The sequence below is a fragment of the Rattus norvegicus genome, chromosome 6 (assembly GCF_036323735.1).
Source record: "Rattus norvegicus strain BN/NHsdMcwi chromosome 6, GRCr8, whole genome shotgun sequence".
Classification (NCBI taxonomy): Eukaryota; Metazoa; Chordata; class Mammalia; order Rodentia; family Muridae; genus Rattus; species Rattus norvegicus.
In genome coordinates, this window is record NC_086024.1 from 44,549,200 (window position 1) to 44,557,541 (window position 8,342).

The 8,342-nt window shown below is 39.1% G+C and overlaps 1 long non-coding RNA gene across 1 annotated transcript in view; it reads left to right on the top strand.

Annotated features, from left to right (window-relative positions):
- Nucleotides 1-8,027, top strand: part of LOC102555927 (uncharacterized) — a 49,523-nt gene extending 41,496 nt beyond the window's left edge. The window contains exon 7 of the long non-coding RNA XR_010052535.1: nucleotides 4,866-8,027. This is a non-coding gene — a long non-coding RNA (uncharacterized LOC102555927). The remainder of the gene's footprint in view (nucleotides 1-4,865) is intronic.
- The last annotated feature ends 315 nt before the right edge of the window (nucleotides 8,028-8,342 follow it).

Genomic DNA, 8,342 nt, shown 5'->3' on the forward strand with positions numbered 1-8,342 from the left:
CCTTTCCCTCCAGTACATAAGAACAGGGTGGGTCCTAGTCATTTTAAAACACTGAAGTGCTCACTCACATGATGGTCCACAAGTGGCAGGCTAAAGCAAGGACCTATTCAGTTGCCCCTTTTCCTTCCTGCTCACAGGGCCACTAACCCCCTTATTACAGTGTGTACAGGGCATGGGCCAGTTGTACTATGTCTGATAGTAGGAGCATCCTGGGACAGAAAACAAGGTCAACTTCGGTTCTCTGAATGGCAGTCTTCAAGAGGGAGATGTGACAATGGAAGTCCCTGTTGATGGGTAGCTGAAGGAGGGGAGGTTGGAGACAGAAACTGGTTAGTGTAACACCTGGCTCCTGCTAAGTGCTAACGCTCTGTGCTCTGGGTTATATTTACTGCCTGCATCCATTAATAAGCAAGCTAATGACCAGGCTGTCCCTGAGGTCTCTTTCAGCTCTAACAGGCTGTGTTCAACATCAGGACACTTTGCTTGCAGCATTTAAACGTCGATTTCTAGAATGTTGTGCGGATGCCCTATGGAACCCAACATCTGGGCAGGGGAAGATGGAAATGGCATTTCCCTCTTTGCATTATAGATGACATGATTGATGGACCCCCAGTCCTCATCCTCCAAGCCTTGGACTGGAGCTGTTGCTTTAAACTGGGAAGCTATCACACTGAATTAGCAAAAATGTAATTAAGAGCTCTGACAGTCAGCTTCCTGAGAGCCTTCCTACTAAAACACAGCTGAGCAAGAGTTCCTGCTCTGCCCCTGAATTAAGGCTTCTCCAGGGCTTGCTTACTTGTGTTTATATGAAACACAGCTCATTTTAATACCAACCCTGGTTATATGCCAACATAAAAACTATGCAAAGATTGATGCATGCCATTGTGTGTTTTCTTCAAAAATAACGACAGGTTTTATCTACTGCATACCTGGGCATGCCATGATCTTTGATAAATATATTTCATGCAGAACCTCTTGCTTTTTTTGGAGCTTCTACAGGTAAGTATAATTAAGGAAGTGTAGATCCTGAAGTCAGAATTCTAACTTAGTTGATTCTGTCTTCAAAGCCAACAGGTTTCCTACAACTTATTTCATTCCTCAAATATACCAAAGTCATGCACATGTAATCACATGGTGTCCTCATTGCAAATCCGACACTGATTTCATGAATGAATTGAGCCACAACATTTGACGCAGTGAGACATTTTCCCATGAAACACAGCCTCAAAAATGTCCTCAATGAGCCCCTGTATTTGAACCCTTGGTTCCTAGTTTGTGGTTCTGTTTGGGGATGTTATGGAACTTTTAGGATGTGGAGTCTTGCTGGAGGAAGTACGTCATTGGAAGCAGGCTTTCAGAGTTTCTAGCCTTGCCTCCCTTCCAACTTCCTCCCTGCTGTGTTCATGGTGCAGATGGCTTGTTCAGCTTCCTGTTCCTGCTCAATGCTTGCTGCCTGCTTCCAGAACTTCTCATCATAATGGACTTTTCTCTCTTCAGAAGAGTTCACAAAATAAAGGCTTTCATCTCTAAGTTGCTTTTGCCCGTGGTATTTTATTACAAAAATAGAACAACTAAAACAAAATATTTTGTACATTTTATTAAATATTTTATTTGATATCCACACACGTATGTTTGAAGCATGGCAACCACCCATTCGTTCCCTTTTATTCCTCTTCCTTTTACCTCCTCACCTTACGTGCTATTTCTCTTTTGACAATTAAACTGTAATACTCGCCAAATCCATTTAGTGCTGCCCGAATGTGCAGGACTGTAGGAGCATCTATTAGAGTCCAGGGAGCAAATTCATCTCCCTGGTCCTTAGTTCCTGGTGGAAGCACAGAACAGTGTTACATTACCCAGTCACTCAGAAGGGCATTTTACAGAGGACAGATGACATCATGGGAATAATAGGGCTTTGGAGTCAACTAGTTCTACTTTATTTTTCAACAAATATTTATTTAGCATATACTCTATGCCAGGCACGGCTCCAGTGCCAAAGGCAGCCTCCCTGCACAGCTCTACTTTAGGGGCAGGGTGCCCAGTACCAGTTAGTCTGTAACCTCAAGCAAATCATGTAAGCTTCCCTAGGTTGGTTTTGTTTTTCCATTTGTAAAATGGCATTTTAATAAGATTTGTTGCTAGAATTAGATCTGACTGTGCCTAAAGTTTCCACCATACAGTAATAGCTTAATGAAGTCTATGTAAGTCAACACCATATAACATGACTGAGAATATTTATATTACTCTGGGTGAATATGTGAATTATTTTTCAATTCTTCTCTTTGCATGATTTAAAGCTACAGATATAAAAACATTATACTTTAGAATTATATTTTTAGTTCTGGAATTTTATTTTCTTTTAAAACTTATTTTTAAGTGTGGGCAGGTATATGTGTGGATATGTGTGAAGAGTATGTATACTCTTTATGTATGTAATTTATGTGTGTGGTGTACATGTGTGTGTGTGTGTGTGTTTATGTGTGTGTGTGTGTGTTATATGCTCTGTGTGGTATATATGCTCTGTATATGGGCATAGCATATTGTGTGTTGTAGATGTGTATATGTCTGTATTTGAAGTATATGTGCATATGTATATGTGTGGGTAGTACATGTGTTCTGTATGCATATACATGTACTATATGTAGAATATATATGTGTGATGTATGTCTATATTTTTGCATGCATATAAACTGCGTGCACATCTGTGAATGAATGTGTAAATGCCAAAGCAGAAGAGGTGTCCTGATTTACTCTTTGCCTTTTCCCCCTTGAGAGAACTTGGGACTAAGCTGGCAGTGGTCAAGCCTCTGGGATCCTCCTGTCTGGCTACCTCGGTATTCTGTCATCTTCCTCAGCAGCATAGCTGGTTCTAATATCCAGTTATTTCTACATCAGCATAGAAGCAAAGTTAATTGAAGGTCACTAGACTATCAGTCCTACCTCCATGTGCTGTTATATAATGACTATTTATTTTCTTTTTTCATGGAAAGGTGCAACACTGGTCGAGGTGACATATGAACTGAATATATTAGACCATGGCTCAAACTTACAACTGCTGTGAGAAATAACATTGGCTATACTAAGGACATACACTCAGAGATACCTGGAGAGGGGAGAGGGGTATCAGTGATTATCCCAGGTATCAATAAAATGTGGCTGTATACATGGACTTGAATTTCTGAAGGATGAGAATGAAGCAGATCTAGGAGAGAGAATCAGAGATGCCTCAAGCTGCAATTGCAAGTTCCCTGCAGCTAATGCATCTGATGCACTTCCGATGGAATTCCAACCAAGGCTTGCTTTCTTCATTTTTACCAATGTCAGAAGACACCCAACTTCCCCATTTGCATCATGTTACAGTCTTCTAAAACACAGATGTTCCTTTTGACACAGATGTTCACTTTACAGGAACTCCTATAAAAAGAGGGGCTTAAAATTTAACTGTTAAAGGGATTTTTGCAATGTCTTTTGGTATTTGTGATTTTTTAATAAAAATATTAGCTGTTTAAAATAGCAGAAAAGATCAGAAATAGATACTAAATATTTCTCTTATATGTGAAATCTAATTTTAAAATAAAATTGCATGCTTGTATATGTGTATATTCATGTGTGTATATGAGTGTGTTTACATGTGTTTTCATGTGTATTTACTTATGTATGAGTGTTTATGTGTTTGTATGTGAGTATGTTTACATATGTGTGTAATTAGTATGTTTATATGAATGTGTTTATGTGTATATGTGTGTATATGCATATGTGCTTACATGTATGTGCCTACACCTTTACAAGTGTGTGTTTACATTTCTGTGTATGTACATTTAAAGTATGTATTCATATTTGTGTATTGGTGTATGTGTTTTATATGTGTATATGTGTTTACATGTGTATGCCTATATGTTTACACATGTGTGTTTGTATGTTTACACAGGTATGTATGTGTGTTTATGTGTGTGTGTGTGAGTGTTTACATGTATGTGTTTATATTTGGATATATGAGTGTTTTTATGTACTATTTATATGTATATATGTGTTTATATGTGTGTATGTGCATTTATATATTTATTCCTGCATGTTTACATGTATATATGAGTGTGTTTACATGTGCATATTTATGTACATGACTGTTTTTATGTGTGTTTTTATGTGTTATGTATGTGTAATTACATGTGTGTGTATGTGAGTGTGTGCATATGTCTATGTTTGTGGATAAAGAAACATCATGAAGGGGAAGTCTGAAAGGAAGTGAGAACTGGAGCAGAGAAGGACCTTCCTGGATTAGGAAAGGGAAGAAAAAAGGGAGGGAGCACATGGCAGGAGGAGGGAGGGAAGGAGTGAGAACAAATATGACATGTGCATGAAGACACCACGATGAAATCAATTCCTTTGTACGCACACCCAAAACCTAATAAAAATAGAAGAGCAATATTGTGCTTTGCTTCTTGTAACTAGAACCATGGCTCATCTTGAGTTAGCACTTACATGATAGCTGAGATAGAGGTCAGGTTCTATTTGTCTTGTATGTAAGTACTGAGTTACTTTAGCCTCATTTAGCATCAAAGAAGACATTTTGCTTTGAGAAGAGATCCTGACTAGGAAAATGTTCAATTTGGTCATAGTTAATCCACAGTAGAATTTTATGATTTTACTAAAATAAGTCTTTCCCCAAAACTGTTCGATGACAAGGAATATTGTTTAAACTAATAAGTAATTTAAAAGAAACTAAAAATTATACACAGAATACTTCCCACTGTGTTTAGAAATAAATACAAACCAATACTATTAGAAGAAAAATTCACTGAAATATGAATAGTGGTTGTCTTGTAATGACAGATTATTTTTCCCTCCCCCGTTTTCCTGTTTTTCAGTTTCCACCAGAAATATGTAATACTACTATGGTTCAACCGGAGTTAACTTTTTAAGTGAAATTTCTTGAGCTAACGTCTTCTATGATTATAAACGAGAAGCCTGAGGCACTGCGCCTTCATAGTAGTATTTTCTGTTTGGCAGTTTCTCCAAATGAACTCTTTGAGAAGACAAGAAGAGAGAAAGGCTCTGTTCAAAACCATATGTTAAATATGGACCAGTGATGAGACTCAGACTAAACTTGGGTCTCCTGACCTGAACCCCAGAACTCCTCCCATCCTTGTCTTTTTCACCTCTTAACATCAAGAATCTCACTGATTTGAGTGGAAACAACAGCAAGGAATGACAGGCAAAAGCTATTGAGAGGAAGAACTGAGGGGAAGTTCAAACCTTCAAGGCAAGACTCTACTTAGTACCCCAAGAGGCTACACTTGACTTTCTATATGGATTGGATAAATAATACCTGGGATTCTCACCACGTGAAGCAACTTCTTAATATCTCATAGTTAACTCTTTGCATATAATATAAAATTGGATCCCTCTCCCTCTCCCTCTCCCTCTCCTCTCCCCTTCTCTCCCTCTCCCTCTCTCCCTCTCCTCCTTTCCTCTTAGCTGACCAATGAGATCAGCCATAGATTCTGATCTCTCATTTCTCTTTAAACATTTATGTTGCTCAGAAAGTCTTGGTCGTGCCTTTAAATCCTGATGTTTGCGGAACCTTCTGGAATCATTGTAAAACTAGTGAATCTGGAGAAGAGCCAACACTGGCTTCATAACCACATCATCGTTCTGATCCAATTACTTCGTGGTTACTCATCACTGACAGCTTACTTTCTCTCATGCTTCCTTCTTCTATTTCTTCTTGTCTTTAATACTCTCTCATTTTTTTTACCTTCCTCTCCCTCTTCCTTTATTCACTTTCTCCAAATTACTTAGCAGACACTATTGATTTAGTTCTTATTCCTGATTTATTTTATTAATTACAACACTAGCAATGGGCCAAAGCATGGGCTAAGTTGATCAACGGATGTATTTCACTTCTTAGTCAATATCAACTAAAGCCTAAACTGTGGCAAAATTATCTCATTACACATTTAATCATCTCATGGGCACCCACGTGCTCTGTTTCTCTTGTGTGTCTTAAGATGTGTGAGTTTTAAAAACCTTTGTAAGTGAAGACAGTACCCATTGCCCATGATCTATTGTAACAATCACTACACAGCTTCTGTAGCATTAGATTTTGAGGCTGCTTTTAATTTCCAACTTGATTGGCTTGAGGAAAATGCTGGACAGTTTAGATAGCACACCTCTGAGTGTATCTGTATGGTATTTTCCAGAGGTAAGTAGATCCCTAGGACTTTGACACAGTGACTGAATTAGTTACTGCATCTACCTGAAAGCATACTGGGATGTGGGTAAAGGTAAGTGGAGAGGCACAGTTGGGTCAAGTAGGACTTTGAAGGCTCTCCCTTTCCCTGGTCATTCTCTGTATTTCCTTTTGTTCTGTCTTTCCGTCCACCATAGTGTGAGCTCTTGTTCTCTGCTACAACATCTCAACTCTCACCTCTGAAACCGTGAGCAAAACAAACAGCTCTTCACTTTCTTAAAATCTCCACAAGTTATTTCCTCATATTGATGAGAAGAAAAGCTAACACGATAGCTAATCTTCACCTGTCATCTCCAGCTCCATATCAGCCTGCATCCTGCCAGTGATGGACTACAGCTCTGAACTATAAGCCAGCCTAATTCAATGCTTTCCTTTATAAGAGTTGCCATGCTGGTCGTGGTATCTCATCACAGCAATTAAATCTAAGACAAGGAATATTGGAATTATATGTCCTTGCTTATTGGGATGGTAAGATGAGAAGTTAATTTTAGCATCTGTTCTTTTCTTTTGGCACACTAGATGTCAAACATGAGATTCAGCTTTAGGAGGACATTAAGGTTTTGCAAAAGAAACAAGCGTTTCACATGAAAGAACAGACAAGATTCTTACCATTCCTCCATCATGGTTACCTTTAACTATCAGATAAACACAACCTAGAATTATCTGGGAAGAGAATCTCAATGAAAGTATTGCTCGGATCATATTGGCTAGTGGGCATGTTGTGAACGACTGTCATGAGCAGCGCCAATCCCTGAGCAGAGGTTGTCCTTAACTGTGTAAGAAAGCTAGCTGTGCATAATTCTGCCCATCAACTAGCAAGCAAAGTTCGCCATGGCTTCCACCATTTTTCTTAGGCTGTGATTAAGTTCATTGGTCAGAGATAATTCTGTAAATAATAACAAAATGGTATGCTGGGTTGCCTTTTGGTTCCTGCCTTGGCTTTTCTCAATGATAGAGCATGGCCAGAAACTGTAAGCTGAATAAACCTTCTTCTCCGTTCTGTTGCTTTCTTCTTAGGGCGTTTTTATCAAACAAAAATTCAAGGTATTATAAAGCACAGAACTTTGCATAGATTCTTGGTGTTCACACAGATGGTCTTGTTTTGTCTGTTTTCCTGGAACTGCAAGTCCTTGAGGAGATGAGCACTCAGCACCCACCCCCCCTTTTATGTGATACGATCAATAATTCCAGAATAAGCCGATCGAAAAATGGGCCTAAACCTAATACCTAATGTTTTGTTGCTTTATCCATTTTAGAAATCTATTTTAATGTTCCTGCAAAATTCTGAGAGTTTCATAATGCAAGTATTGAAGTGGGCACTTTGAGTGTAAGGAAGCAAACACAAAAAGGTCTGTGATACGGTTCAGGCTACAAGCAGAGTTAAAGTTGAATGGCTGTCACAGACATGAGCTATTTCAGGCTAACTCAGATATGGCTTTTCCGAGGTTCAATGTTGTTATGTCTTGGAACCCTCACAGCTTAGGTGTTGAAGCTTGTTTCCAGCTGACAATACCAGTAAGGGTTGACTGGATCCTGCAGGCATGGTTAGCTGGCTAACCTGTTGATAAGCTCCTAGTAGACAAAGGTGGGGTTTCACTGGAAGAAATGGATCCCTGGGGGGAGAGATTTGTAGGTTATCACATTATCTTTGCTCCTTCCTGAGTCAATCTCCCTATTTCTTCTTCTCTTCATTGTCTTTCCTCCCTCCCCCACCCAACTCTACTTCCTGATTACTGTGAATGAGCAACTTGTTCCTTATTCTTCCCATCAAGATTCTCTGCCTCACCATCAGCAGAAACAATGACACGGCCTGACTACAGACTGAGCTACCTCAAAAACAATACACAATAAACATTTCTTTTGAACTGCTTCACTGGGGTATATGTTGCAGTCATTGATAAGTCCAAATAACAAAACAACCCTGGCTCAGTAGAGTATGAGATTCCATAGTCCACTCTGATCCCCAAACCAGCAAGCTATGAGCACGAGGAGAAAGGCTGTGTCTAATCTGTTCTCTGGAGTGGTGCTTGTCTCTAGCTGTGCATTAGAAATGACTTCCTGGAACAATCTAGAAAAGGCCAAAGATAGGTGA